This window comes from Sminthopsis crassicaudata, chromosome 4, assembly GCF_048593235.1.
Source record: "Sminthopsis crassicaudata isolate SCR6 chromosome 4, ASM4859323v1, whole genome shotgun sequence".
Taxonomy (NCBI): domain Eukaryota; kingdom Metazoa; phylum Chordata; class Mammalia; order Dasyuromorphia; family Dasyuridae; genus Sminthopsis; species Sminthopsis crassicaudata.
In genome coordinates this window covers 48,655,915-48,669,366 of record NC_133620.1, presented here as the reverse complement: position 1 = coordinate 48,669,366, position 13,452 = coordinate 48,655,915, and the positions used below count along the sequence as shown (strand labels likewise).

The 13,452-nt window shown below is 42.5% G+C and overlaps 6 non-coding genes across 6 annotated transcripts; 3 read left to right on the top strand and 3 right to left on the bottom strand.

The window, feature by feature from the left end:
- Nucleotides 1-93: 93 nt before the first annotated feature.
- Nucleotides 94-164, top strand: TRNAG-GCC (transfer RNA glycine (anticodon GCC)). The gene has a single exon. It is a non-coding gene; the product is annotated as a tRNA-Gly (tRNA).
- Nucleotides 165-493: 329 nt separating this feature from the next.
- Nucleotides 494-565, bottom strand: TRNAE-CUC (transfer RNA glutamic acid (anticodon CUC)). Its single transcript has one exon. It is a non-coding gene; the product is annotated as a tRNA-Glu (tRNA).
- A 7,528-nt stretch (nucleotides 566-8,093) lies between these two features.
- On the bottom strand, nucleotides 8,094-8,165 carry TRNAD-GUC (transfer RNA aspartic acid (anticodon GUC)). Its single transcript has one exon. It is a non-coding gene; the product is annotated as a tRNA-Asp (tRNA).
- Nucleotides 8,166-10,347: 2,182 nt separating this feature from the next.
- Nucleotides 10,348-10,430, top strand: TRNAL-AAG (transfer RNA leucine (anticodon AAG)). The gene has a single exon. It is a non-coding gene; the product is annotated as a tRNA-Leu (tRNA).
- A 673-nt stretch (nucleotides 10,431-11,103) lies between these two features.
- On the top strand, nucleotides 11,104-11,174 carry TRNAG-GCC (transfer RNA glycine (anticodon GCC)). The gene has a single exon. It is a non-coding gene; the product is annotated as a tRNA-Gly (tRNA).
- A 1,170-nt stretch (nucleotides 11,175-12,344) lies between these two features.
- Nucleotides 12,345-12,416, bottom strand: TRNAE-CUC (transfer RNA glutamic acid (anticodon CUC)). The gene has a single exon. It is a non-coding gene; the product is annotated as a tRNA-Glu (tRNA).
- Nucleotides 12,417-13,452: the final 1,036 nt, after the last annotated feature.

Sequence of the window (13,452 nt, the reverse complement as noted above, 5' to 3'; positions counted from 1 at the left end):
TTGCTAGCTCGCCTCTTGTTGGCTTTGTGGAGCCGAGGATGTCCAACTTTTGAACTATTTTAGGATGGGAGTGAAAGTAGTTGCGACGGGTGTGCATGGGTGGTTCAGTGGTAGAATTCTCGCCTGCCACGCGGGAGGCCCGGGTTCGATTCCCGGCCCATGCAACATTCAAATTATTTTTGGGGTGGGGGCAAGGAATCACAAGGTTCCTTGGCTGCCCTTGTCAGCTTTTGGACGGCTCCACACCCTCAACTCAAGATACGACTCTGGCATTTAGGAAGCAGCGTATGTTTCTCTCTCCATCTTCCAGCTCATAGCAGCTTATTTCTCTTCCCTTCCTCTTCCCTTTCATACCTTGCGGAAACCAAAGAATCCTTTGGCAAAAACTTGACATTCGAGCTACTGGATTCTCTTTTTCTTTCTCACTTATGATTTGGCAAGACGCCAGAGGAAATGAACTTAGCGACCTTCTGAAGATGTCATAAAAGATCTATTCCCTGACCGGGAATCGAACCCGGGCCGCGGCGGTGAGAGCGCCGAATCCTAACCACTAGACCACCAGGGAATCACGTTGTTGTTCAGTACACTCGAGTCTGTCCCCGTGAATACTACCGCTCCATTCCTGGAATCAACAGAGACCTTAACAACAATCTCTAATCCCTACCTACCCTATCTTTTCCGTACCCCAAGATCTCTTCATTCCATGTCTTAGTACCTGCCTCCTTTCCTCCTTTTATTTACGGGGTTTCTTCAGCTGACCCTTTGCTCCTATGTCTGCTTTTCTGTCTCTTCAGTCTCTGCAGATATCTGGATGTCTTTGGACGGCCTCTTCATTTGGTTGAGAAACAATCCATTTGATTCTATTCCGGCTTCCTGTTTCTTTTCTTTCAGCATCAATTTCATCCGTGTGCCAGGAGGAACTCAGAAAGAACCTGATTGGTCCTGAGCCAACCAAAGAGAACCAATTGAAGGAAAAAGTCTTATTCTATTGGATGTGCTTAAGTGTGAGAAAACTTTTTTCAATTGGTGTCCAAATCAGAGAAATTCTCTTCAAAATCCTCCAAATTATCTTACCTGTTTTCGTTCTGGAGAGTGTGCTACTACAAATCCAAACTCAGGGAGGGGAAGAAGGGGAACAGACCGAGAAGCATGGGCAAAGCCCAGTGTTCTTTCTCATTTTATAAACCCTCAAGTCTTAGGACTCCTTCCTTCAATTATCATCCATGTGAAGATAACTCCGTTTTTGGTTTGTTTGTTTGTTTGTTTGTTTTTTTTCATCAATTATATGTAAATTTATTTTTTAACATTCGTTCTTCAGATTTTGCTTTCCAAATTTTCTCCATCACTTCCCTCACCTGTCCTTGAGAAGGCAAGCAATTTGATGGAGATTATACATGTGCAATCACACAAAGTATATTTCTGTATTAACCGTGTTAATCCCCAAGCCCAAGGGGAGAAAAAAAAAGTTTTAAATAGTATATTTCTCTTTGCGTGAGGATTCCATCCATTATTTCTCTGGAGGTGGATAGTATTTTTCATCACAAGGCCTTCGGCATTATCTCAGATCACTGTATTGTTGAGAACAGTTAAGTTATTCATAGTTGATCATTCTACAGTGATGCTGTTACTGTGTACAATGATCGCCTGGTCCTACTCAATTTTCTTTGTATCAATTCATGTTAAGTCTTTTCAGGTTTTTCTGAAAGCATCCTGCTTGTTACTGTTTTTTTGTTATTTCTCATTGCACAATCGATTGTCACTATCACATATCACAGCCATCCCCCAATTGATGACTATACTCTAGATTCTAATTCTTAGCTGTTGAGGGCCACAGACAGTGGGGAACCCAGGGCAAGGTATAAAACCCTTTTGACTCAGTAAGGAACTTTGTGGAAGTGTCTGGTTTGGCTCTCCACACTTCTACAGGAGTTCAGCTCTTTTGAGAAGTCCGAGGATGTGTTGTACTTGAAACAGAGCATGCGGATATGGCTAAAAAACATATGCAAACTTACCTATAGCTGTGTGACTATCTGTTCATTTCCCTCCCATAAATAGAGACGTAAACATGAATAAACGGACTCCGGCCTAATCATTCCTCTGAGTGCCCGCCTCTTCATTCCTCAACTAAGATCAGAGCCCGAACTGATATTGAAGCCCTCCTGCTTCTGGACACTTAGCCACTATTTTTAAAAAGTTGCTAGGTTTTTGTACATATAAATCCTTTTACCTTTTAAAAAATGTCTTTAGGATACAGATATAGGTAGTAGTATTATTGGGTCAAAGGCTATACACACTTTTTATAGCCCTTTGGGCAAATTTCCAAATTTCTCTTCAGAAAAGCTGGATTACTTTACTCAACCAACAGGAATTTTATCTCAGTTTTTCCACCCCCTCCCCCAACATGTGTCATTTTCCTTTTCTGTCATATTAATCAATCTGATATGTGTGAGATGGTACTTCAGTGTTGTTTTAATATCCATTTTTCTAATTAGTAGTGATTTCGAGCATTTTAAAAAATATGGCTATAGATAGCTTTGGTTTCTTTCTCTGCAGATTGCCTCTTCATATTCTTTGACCATTTATCAATTATGGACTGCTTCTAATTTTTATAAATTTGTTTCAGTTTTCCATATTTTTAAATGAGATCTTTATCAGAACATCTTCCTATAAAATCCCCCTTCCCATTTTTTTTTTCTCTTTAATTTTGTATGTGTTGGTTTTGTTTGAGCAGAACCTTTTTAATTTAATATAATCAAAACTCTCCATTTTACATCCTGTAATTCTCTTGTTCTTATGTAATCATAAATTTTTCTCTTATCCATAGATTTGACATAGTAAATATTCCAAGATCCCCTTCTGTGCTTGTAATATCATCCTTTATGCCTAAATTATGTGCCATTTTGGCTTTATTATATAGTTCGAGATATTTTGGTCTATGTAGTTTCTAGGGAGCAATTAGGTGTTACAATGAATAAAATGGCAGGGGTATAGAGTCAAGAAAATGAGTTCAAATTTGGCCTCACACACTTATTAGCTGTATGGCCCTGGATGAGTCACTTAATCCTATTTGATTCGGTTTCTTCATCTGTAAGAAGAACTGAAGAAGAAAATGACAAACCACTATAGGATTTTTGCCAAGAGTCTCCAATAGAGGTCGTGAAGAGTTGAACAGAACTGAAAAATGACTAAAGAAGCACAAATGATTCTTGATGCCAAAGCTTGGATCTTTGTGTTTGTGGAGCACTAGATTACTTTGGCATTGTACTACTGTGTACTCTATGTCTAATCTATTCCATTGATTCACCACTCTGTCTCTTAGCCAGGACCAGATTGTTTTGACAATCTGGTACTGCTTAGGCTGCCTTTCTTCCCAATATTTTTATTTGATTCTTTGGATATTCTTAATCTTTTGCTCTTCCAAATTGTGTTGTTATTTTTTCTGGTTCTATAAAATAATTTTTGGTAGTTTGATTTGTATAGCACTAAATAAGTGAAATAATTGACATAGAATGGCCATTTTAATTATATTTATGCAGCCTACCCATGGATAATGAACATTTCCCCAATTATTCAGACCTGACTTTGCATGAAAAGTGTTCTGTAATTGTGTTCCTGGGTTTTTCAAGAATTCCAAGTATTTTATATTATCTATGATTATTTTCAACAGATTTCTCTTTTCTAGTTCTTGCTGTTGGACTTTAAATAAAGAAATGCCAAAGGGTAAGTACGCTATCATATCATCATCTGCAAAGGATAATTTTCTATTCTCATTCCTGTTCTAATTCCTGTGATTTATTTTTCTCTCTCATTGTTATAATTGAATAGTTGTGATGATAATAGGTTCTTTGTTTTACCTCTGATCTTATTGGGAAAAGTTCTAGCTTATTACAGTTACAAATAATATTTGTTAATGCTTTTAGAGAGATGCTACTTATCATTTTAAGGAAAATCTACTTCAACGCTTTCTAGGGTTTTTTTTTTTAATAGGAATGAGTTTTGAATTTTGCAAAAAGCCTTTTTTGCATCTATTGAGTATCAAATGATTTTTGTTGGTTGTAGTATTGATATGGTCAATTATGCTGAATGTTTTTTTTTTTTCTAATATTGAACTAGTATGTAAATCCTGATATAAATCCTATCTGGTTAAGTTGTATGATCTTTGTGATATAATTGTATTCTCCTTATTAGTATTTTACTTTAGAATTTTGCATCAGTATTCACTGGTGGAAATTGATCAACAATTTTCTTTCTATTTTTGCTTTTGTTTGTTTACATATAGACATCTTATTTGTATAATTAAAGGAATTTGGTAGAACCCTATTGCCTATTTTTCCAAAAAGTTAATATAGTATTAGAAGTAATCATTTTTAAAATCATAAATCCATCAGGACATGAGGAATTTTCTTACAGAACTCATTGAAGGTTTGTTTAATTTTCTTTTTCTAAAATAGAGTTGTTTAAGAGCTTTATTTCCTCTTCTGAGGCTTTGCATGTAGCTCTTTTGACTTGTCAATATTGTTCTAATTTTGTGTCTTGATCCTCCCTGAGACCATAGTAACTTTCTATGGTCAAATCCTTTAAAAAAAATCATCTGTTCATTTTCCCAATCCATTTCTTCACTTTTAAATTTATGTTGAAGTTGGACAATGTTCTCTGGATGCAGAGGACACGTACCAAGGCTTCAGCCCTTTCTTGCTTTTATCTTCAGAGCTAGCTTCTGGGCATCTGTAAGTTTTCGGTTTTTCCAAGTATGATGTAAGAAGAGATGTAGTCACTGTTTTCTCTTGGACTTTGCTCAGTTTTGTGAGCCACTGCAATCACTCTTTTCCTTCCTAGTACTGTGACTAGAGTTCCCTCTTTCCTTCAGTTGCAAGTGCCAGTATGCAAGTGCTCCTCTTTGCCTTGGGACTGTGACCTAGATTCACCTATGGGAAATGCAATACATCTTGCAATAAATACATCAGCAAAGAGTCCCTTGTAATCTCCTTCCGACTAGTGTCCCCTTCCTTGCCATCTATGGACTGAGAAATCCAGAAGTCTTACAAGGGAGTAACTAGGCCTGAGATCCATTATCATTCAGGTCAGATAATTCTTTTCAGTCAGCTCTCTATGTTGTCTTGGGCTAGAAAACTGTTTCATCCAATGTAGAGGGCCAGAACTCTGGAGAAGTATATTGGAAACAAGGTGTTAACTCAGTGGAATTGAAGAGATGATGGTTCTCTAGTTCACATATATATTTAGTACTTAGCATGGTGATGTAATGGTTCTCTAGTTCACACATATTCGGTAAACTGTAATGATGTCATTGTACTAAGGTATATAAGGGCTGAGAAGGACTGGAAAGGAGACATTCTATCTTTGACCATCCTCCTCATGGCTCCCCTGCCTCCTGCACAAAGATCAATACTGGGTTAGACTGTGACAGACAGACTGTAAAGGAAACATGAAAGAGACAGTAAACACTCTAGACTCTATTCCTGACAAGCCTCATGGTGGCTGTCGCGTGACCTTCACTTCTCCACTAAGACCAAGGACTCAGGCTAATCCCCAAGTCCTCCACAAAGCTAGCCCAAACATTATAATTCAAACTTTTGTTAGTTTTATTGAATTAGATATTGAAGGGTTTTTTTTTTTTGGGGGGGGAGTTAAATGACTTGTCCAAAGTCACACAGCTAGTAAGTGTCATGTTTGAAGCTAGATTTCAACTCAGTTCTCCTGAATCTAGGTGCAGTGTTCTATCCACTGCACCACTTAGCTGCTCCCCACAATTGCTTCTGAAGAATTATTATAAAATTGTTTAGAGGGGAATTGGGAGCTCTCAGGTGAGTCTTTGACTTAACTATGCCATTGATCATTCTCAGATTTTCTTACACAGCACCTAAACCTTTCTCCTGACCTGCAGTCTCTTATTTCCATATGCCTGTTACATACCTTTTAAGTAGAAGTTCCATACACATCTGAAACTCACCATAGCCAAAACTGATCTTGTGATCTTTCCCCTCAAATCCTCCCATTTCCCTGATGGGAGAAGATAACACCTGTTGTCCTAGGCTGGCAACCTAAATGTCATCTTAGACTTTTCACTTTCCCTTACCCCAATTCCCCTACTTCCAAATCGACAATAACTCTCGAATCTAGTCATTTGTACTTTCTCAACATTTCTCCTATGGTCTTCCTTTTTTTTCAGTGACACCATTCTACCATCCCAAAGCAGGTCCTCATCATCTCAAACCTACACTATTGTAATAGTTTCTCACTTGCTCTCTCTGCATTGGAGCTCCTGCCAAAATCTTATTGGAATTGATGGATAGGAATGTCAGAGAATGGCCAGATCTGGTTTCAATTGGATTCTCCATAGTAAGTAATGAGATCCAGAAGTTTTGGAGTTTGTAAGGATCAATTCTGGCCAATTCTGTCTCTTCCAGAATAAAAACTCCTAAAATTTATGTGCAAGAGGTTTTAGTGTGCTTTCTAGAGCCCCCAAGCTAGGGTGTCAAAATATACCTTCCGAAATAGTTCTCTTGAGGATCTTGGGACCAGTCCAAGTGCTTGGTCTTACAGCTTACCCAGAGTTCCACCACTACCTGCCGCCCTCTACAAGAGGTCTTTCCTGTTTGCTTACCAAAGATACAGACCCTGAACCAAGTATTGATTAGACATTCCATTGTTTTTCAAATAAAGTGGGATGAAGTGAGGTTGAGTTTGGCCTGAAAGCCCAGGATCTAGCCAGATAACGCCAAAACTCCAGGAGGGCCTCAGTTGGGGAACATGACCAGAGGGATCCTAAGAAGTGTGAAATGAAGATAGGGACAGGACAGTGGGCGGCCTAAGGAAAAGAGCCTTTATATTGTGGAGTAGTGGTCGGCGGTGTGGCAAGAAAGCGTAGTAAAGACTGCGTCTAGCGGGACTCAACTGCTTGGAAGCAAGTTAGCTGTGTTCACCACTTTATCAACCAACTCGCGAGTCCCTCCGCACCTGCCTCTGCCAAGCTGTGGCTTTTCTCCTGCTGATACGCCCGCTGAGGCAAGCGCAAGCGCAAGAGTCCTGTCCGTCCCGGTACCGGCTAGTGGGCTCGCTAGCTCCACACACCAGCACAGGCCAGGCCGAAGCTCCTCTTGGCTCCTTGGCGACCGCCCTTCTTGCTCAGCTCAGACATTGCTCCTGCCACTTCTGCCAGAGACGCCCTCCTGGTGCTGCTCCGTTCAGTTATGTTTCTTGCAGTGCAGTTGTCCCAGAGCTAGACTCCACGCGTGCGGCCGCAGCCCGGAACAATCATCGAAAGACTGGAAGCGGGTCAAGGCTGCAGTTGCGTCAGGCTGTGAGATTGAGCAAAGAGAGTCCCGTAAACGTTCTGCAGGCAGGCCAGCTCAAGCCCACTAGCTTTCTGTGGGGTTCGGGAGAAATGGAACCGGACCAAACCTTCGATTGTTACGGGATCAGCCCGGTGATTTCTATGGGCTGGGTTGCCACAGCTCTTGCACCGGAGTGCGCTGGCCGCAATTCCACGGGCCCCTCTCTCCCCTTAATCCTGCCGCGAAGTTCTCCTGACCCCACTTTTCGGTGCGGCCATGTCCGCACACGTTTGGGCGTGAGTGGCTGTGTTCTAGGGGTGTTGGGTGCGTGTCCCTTGCAGGCAAGATTGCGTGCATTTCTAGACTGGGCACTGGGATGAGCTCCTTGGATCCCAGGACTCGGGTGTCATTGCCTAAGAACAGCTCCTGGAACACTGCATCTCTACGGCTAGAGCAGGCGCTCTCTGAGCAGCCCAGATACTTACCCTGCGGAGCTCAGGCACCGGGTCGTGGTTCTGTACTCTGGCTTCCTTTTAGGTCTAGAAGCAAGGGATTGGGAAAGTGGAAAAGCATCCACGGTTACTGCGCAATGCGAAACGTGAGAGTTCCTGGGGTTCCAGAGGTGTGTGGGGAGGATGTGGAGAGTGCATGGAGTCAGACCAGCTTTGGGCATGGACTCGGAGGAAGTGGTAATGCTGAACCATTTGGAGTCCTAAGATGGATACCTTTTGCGCTCGGAGGTGATGAAACAAGCAAGGAGATGAAGGCTGTTGGAAGTGGTGTGTGCAAAAGAGACGCACACTCCCCGTCGGGGAATCGAACCCCGGCCTCCCGCGTGACAGGCGGGGATACTGACCACTATACTAACGAGGACAAGTCGTTATCCGCTTTCCTCTGCAGCAGCACTGTCCCTAAACACAATTCCCATTGCCTTGACACTGCTCTGGGGGTTCTCGAGATCCAAGACCCGGAACCTTGACACAACACAAAGGCCACCTCCTCTTCCTCCACTTCCTGCATGACTCCTCTCCCTCCCTCTCTCTCCCACTCTGTCCGTATACCCTCAACTGCCACCCCATCTTTCTTTGTTCTCCAGCATTTCCATTCTTTCCCGAAATTTCAGAGACCAACTTCCTAAGTACTCTTCCTTTTAGCTTGTGAGTTAGTGCGTGTGTTTCTCTGTGTGTGTGTCTTCGTGTGTATGTATGTGTGTATTTGACTCCTCTGAAAGTCTCCAGCAGCTTACGGATCCTTTCTCAAGATAACGTTTTTGAATGCATGGCTGAATGCAACGAATGAAATACCACGAATTTCCGACGAAACTACTGGTATTGAAATAGAACTATCAATATACATCATTTAACCATGAAAGCTCAAGGAGGCTACGATAGAATCTTCGTCCTCTCAAGATGCCTTCGAGAAGAGTGGCAATTACCACTGATCAAGAGGAAGCCCCAGGAGAAGTGAAATGAGTGACGGGAGTGGAGGAGAGGATATCGGAGGCTCCCACTGGGGAGATACGCCTGAGGTAGACTGCTACAACTGTGAGGGAGCTGCGCCTGGAGATTGTAGGCCGGGGTTAAGGAAGAGAAACAGTTTTCTCAGGGACCGCATTGTCTGCTCTTTTAAGCCTGTCTCCTCTCTCTGAAGCAATGTTGATCTCATACCTGTCTCCTGCCAACTCCACCCTTACTGGCCACTCTATTTTTGGAATACTCTTCCTTAGCACTCGATCCCCGGATGAAAATTCTCTCAAAGTTTCTAGGGCTCTCTTGGTTTGTTTTGTCTCTCAGTGGACAAGACGCTTGCACACCCATTGCTCGGTTTATCCTGGTAACTGCTAGGCCGGTGTCCTCACAGAGGTCCTCCTGCTTTGGAAATAAATGTATGTCAGAATTTGAGTTTTTCCTAGGAGACTGGACGCTTCGTGAGAGGTCTCCATTTTTGTCCTCCGAGATACTTGCCAGGGGCTTCACTGGCTTTGCCTAAGTGTTAACAGCTCGTTTTCTGTTCTGATCAATGGAAAGAAGGTGGTACTAAAATAAATCTGGAAAGCAATTTTTACAATTTAACACTCATTCTTTTATAAAAGAAAGCACCCTTGAACACTTGTGCCACTTTATTTGGATTGCCCCAATTTTCCCCATCTTTTGTTCAAATGTTTGAAACATGATAATGATTAAAAGGCATATTGATTAGAAAAAAAAAAAAAGTAAGGCGGTTTTATAAAGAATGGCCTTGGGCATGAAACAGAGTGTTCCTCAAAGAGACAGAAGGGAGAAGGGTCAAGGACACAGTTCAGAAAGGTCAGGGGAACAGGAGGCACAGGAGAGATTGCACCAAATGAGAATGGTTTGTAGTGGTCCGAGTCTTTTGAGGACTGCGGGAGGGTGTGTTAGCTTGTGTGTGTTAGCTTGGAGGAGGCCTAGCGAAGGGGCTCAGCATTTGAGGAAGGATGATTCTGGATATGCACACTTAAAATACAATTATTGCAGTTTTTTATTTTCAAAACATACGCAAGGATAATTTTTAAACATTGATCCTTGTAAAACCTTCTGTTCCAATTTCCCCCTACCCTTTCCTGTAGGTGGCATGTAATCCAATACATATTAAACATGGTAATATATATATATATATATATATATATATATATATATATGTATGTATGTATATATATGTATATATATGTTTATGTTAAATCCAATATACGCTTACATATTTATACAATTATCTTGTTGCACAAGAAAAAGCAGATCAAAAAGCAAAAAATAAAAATAAAAATTTAAAAAATGATAAAATTCAAACAAATCACAACAAAAAGAATGATTAAGCTATGTTGTGATTCACTCTCAGTTCCCACAGTCCTCTCTGGGTGGAGATGGCTCTCATCTTCAAAAGACTATTGGAACAGGCCTCAATCAGCTACTTGCATGTGGGCTTTCTTAGTGCTAAAGTTGGCAGACAGAGCCAAATGAAATGAATTAGAAAAGATAAGCCAGTGATGGTGTTGAGACTGCTATTTTCAGAATGGGGGAGGGAGAAAGAGTGAAACGTAGTCAGGATGGCCGAGCGGTCTAAGGCGCTGCGTTAAGGTCGCAGTCTCCCCTGGAGGCGTGGGTTCGAATCCCACTTCTGACAAGGTTCTTTTTGCCTCTCACGGTTCTGCGACTATCTCGGAGCTCCTGGAGGAAGTGGGGGTGACTTGCTAGACAATTTCAACTACGCGGAACGCGGATCCATTCTCCCCAATTCGCTTGCCTTCACAGGCCGAGCCTCCACGTAAGTGAGTGGAGTTGAAGGGTTTGTGGAGGAAACCTGGCCCTTGTGAGGAACCAAATCATTTTTCCTGGAGGTAGATAAGGAGAGAAACGTGTTCATGGACAGCGGCCTTTTTGAAACTGCTCAACAATATAGTTTCAGATACTTATGTTGAGGTCAGTCATAGGACTTTTCCTGGAGTAGGTAGTGTAGCGGCAGGAGGAGAAATAGAAGGAAGAGGGGGACGATTAGGAGAGGGAAAGGGAGAGAGTAGAAGGCAAAGAAGAGGAAGAAGGGAAAGAGGACGGAGATTCTGAGGAGAAGAAAGCGGAAGAAAAAAAGGAGTTGGATAGATGGAGTATGGCAGAAGAAAACGAAAAGGAAGAAGAGAGAAGTTTAGGCGGGAAGAGGTCAAGGAAGCCAAGAAGAATGGATGCTAAAAGTTGTAGGTGCGGTGAATTTTAGCTTCCCTAAATTTTCAGTTTGGAGTATGGTCAACCAGAAGATTTTGAATTCTTGAAGAACTGAGAAATTAGGCATGTAAGAGCATCTTGCATGGGTGGTTCAGTGGTAGAATTCTCGCCTGCCACGCGGGAGGCCCGGGTTCGATTCCCGGCCCATGCAAAGGGGTGACTTTTTAGGATAACTAGTAGCCCGAAGGTCCCTGTCTCCCCTACGCAAGACAAAGACTTTGTATCTCCTGGAAATAGCATCCTTCCGCTAACTAAGTATCTTCTAGGAGCTCGAAGAATCCCTCTGACCCTAGAGGCTCTAAATAGAGACGAAAGCCCTCTTTCTTGGCACAACAGTTGTTCTTTCCCACTCTGTTTAGCTTGCTTCGTCTTCTACGTTGCGCAAATTGTCCCGGCGTCTGCCTCCGTGTAGCCCGCACCAGGTTACCATCCAGACTGTTTAGACTGAAGGTCTTTAGAACTGTAACTTCTCCGGTTTTCGTTACGCAACCGGGACCTGACAAGAAGCCAAGGGAAAATGAATAGAGGAACTGATCAGTAGCGGGCATTGTTCACTCCAACAAGGTGAAGTTGACGCGGTTTGAGTGGGCTCAGTTCCTGGTGGTCAAGAGGTTAGCGGCAATACGCCTTGTTAAGAATCCCCTTTAAATCCGCCGCAGGTTTAGCGTGAAAGAATTCACTCATTCCCGAATTATTAGTTGCAAAATGAGAGTATTGTTGGATAGAAATCAGTTTACCAAGAGACTGACTTCTATAGCGGCAGATCTATTGGAAAATGGAGTTCTGGCACTGAGCATGCTTTCTCCGTGGGCAGAATGGTCCTGGCAAATTGTATAGGCCAGCTGCAAAGACCTTGGTTGAGGGAGGCTGTTATTTTGGGTATCTTGGTGGAGGCTATCTTTGGACAGCCCAAGCAGATGAGACCAGGTGAGGGCTGGGACAGCTCAGATGGGGATTCCTCAATTGAATGAGAATTTACAATGTCTATGGGAGTTCATTCTTTTATCCTGAAAAGTTTGGGGTCTCTATCGACTCCTTGGAGCCTGGGAGATCCTGATCAAAGGGGACACAATCTGAGAGTGATTTTAAAGGGACCACAAAGTTAGTAAAGTTAAGAGTTCCGTTTGGGGTCTCTATCATAGACTCCTTGGAGCCTGGGAGATCCTGATCGAAGGGGACACAATCTGAGAGTGATTTTAAAGGGACCACAAAGTTAGTAAAGTTAAGAGTTCCCTCCTGCTTCAAAGTTATGTGGGAAAGAACTCCAACTCTTTCTCCTTGGTGCTTATGTTCATCTGTTGATATGCCGGACAAAAGGACGTTCCCTGACCGGGAATCGAACCCGGGCCGCGGCGGTGAGAGCGCCGAATCCTAACCACTAGACCACCAGGGATAACTGAATGGTCTGTTCTGTCTTGCTCATCCTTGATGACACTAGCTTTCTGTACCGTCCCCAGATTCTCTTTAGTTTCTTCTAGGGACCCATTAAATCTCTCTATGGCCTCTCCCCGGGATCACTCCACTCTCACTACTAACCCTTCCGACTTATCCAGGAGCCCCTTTCTTACACCCCGGTCCATGGCCCTAAATGCTACTAAGAAGTTTAAATGGATTCAATATCAGTTTTTGTTTTCTGATTTATAGTTAATTGCAAGCGCTCACAACGTCGTCAGAAAAAGAGATACAAGGACACTCTCAAGGTATTTCTTGAGAACTTTAGAATCGATTGTATGACACGGGAGACATTGGCACAGTACCTCCCAGCTTGATGTGCCCTCATCAGAGAAGGTGACCAAAGCAGAACTCAATTAGCCCAGGAAAACCTGAGATGAGGAAATGAGAGAACCTACCATAAATGTTCACATGGACTATTCGTGAACGACCTTGAGGCAAAGACCATTCCCAAAGGTCTGATTAGCCTTAAAGGGGCACACTGAACCTCGACTCTAACCTAGTGCTGTCGTTTTGGTTCTCTTCTACAGCAACTAATCAACCAACCTAAGTCATAGGTCTTTATATCTGAAATGAATCAGAAATTCAACTGTGATGAGTTAAGTTTAGAAATCCAGTGCTCCTGATAATGACTGATCTCTTTTTGCTTCATGGAAATCTGCTGTCCTTGGGGGAGGCAGATGAGCTTCAGGAAGCCTGTCTTTACATCACTAAGAATCTTTATATCATCAATCTGTCCTTAAAAAATTGTTTGGTTTGCTATCCAGGTCAATTTATTTCTACTCTTATAGGAGAACTCAAAAAGGCAAGTTTCTTAATCGCAAAATGGAAGGGGATGGGGGGGAGTGTGTGGATTTTCCTAGTTCCCCGTTCCCAATTTATAACCAATTACATTCCCCCCCCCATCTGAAAGCAATCTTAATAATTTCTCCATTTTATCAGGCTCTTATAGCCGATCATAATTTGTTCTCTGCTTA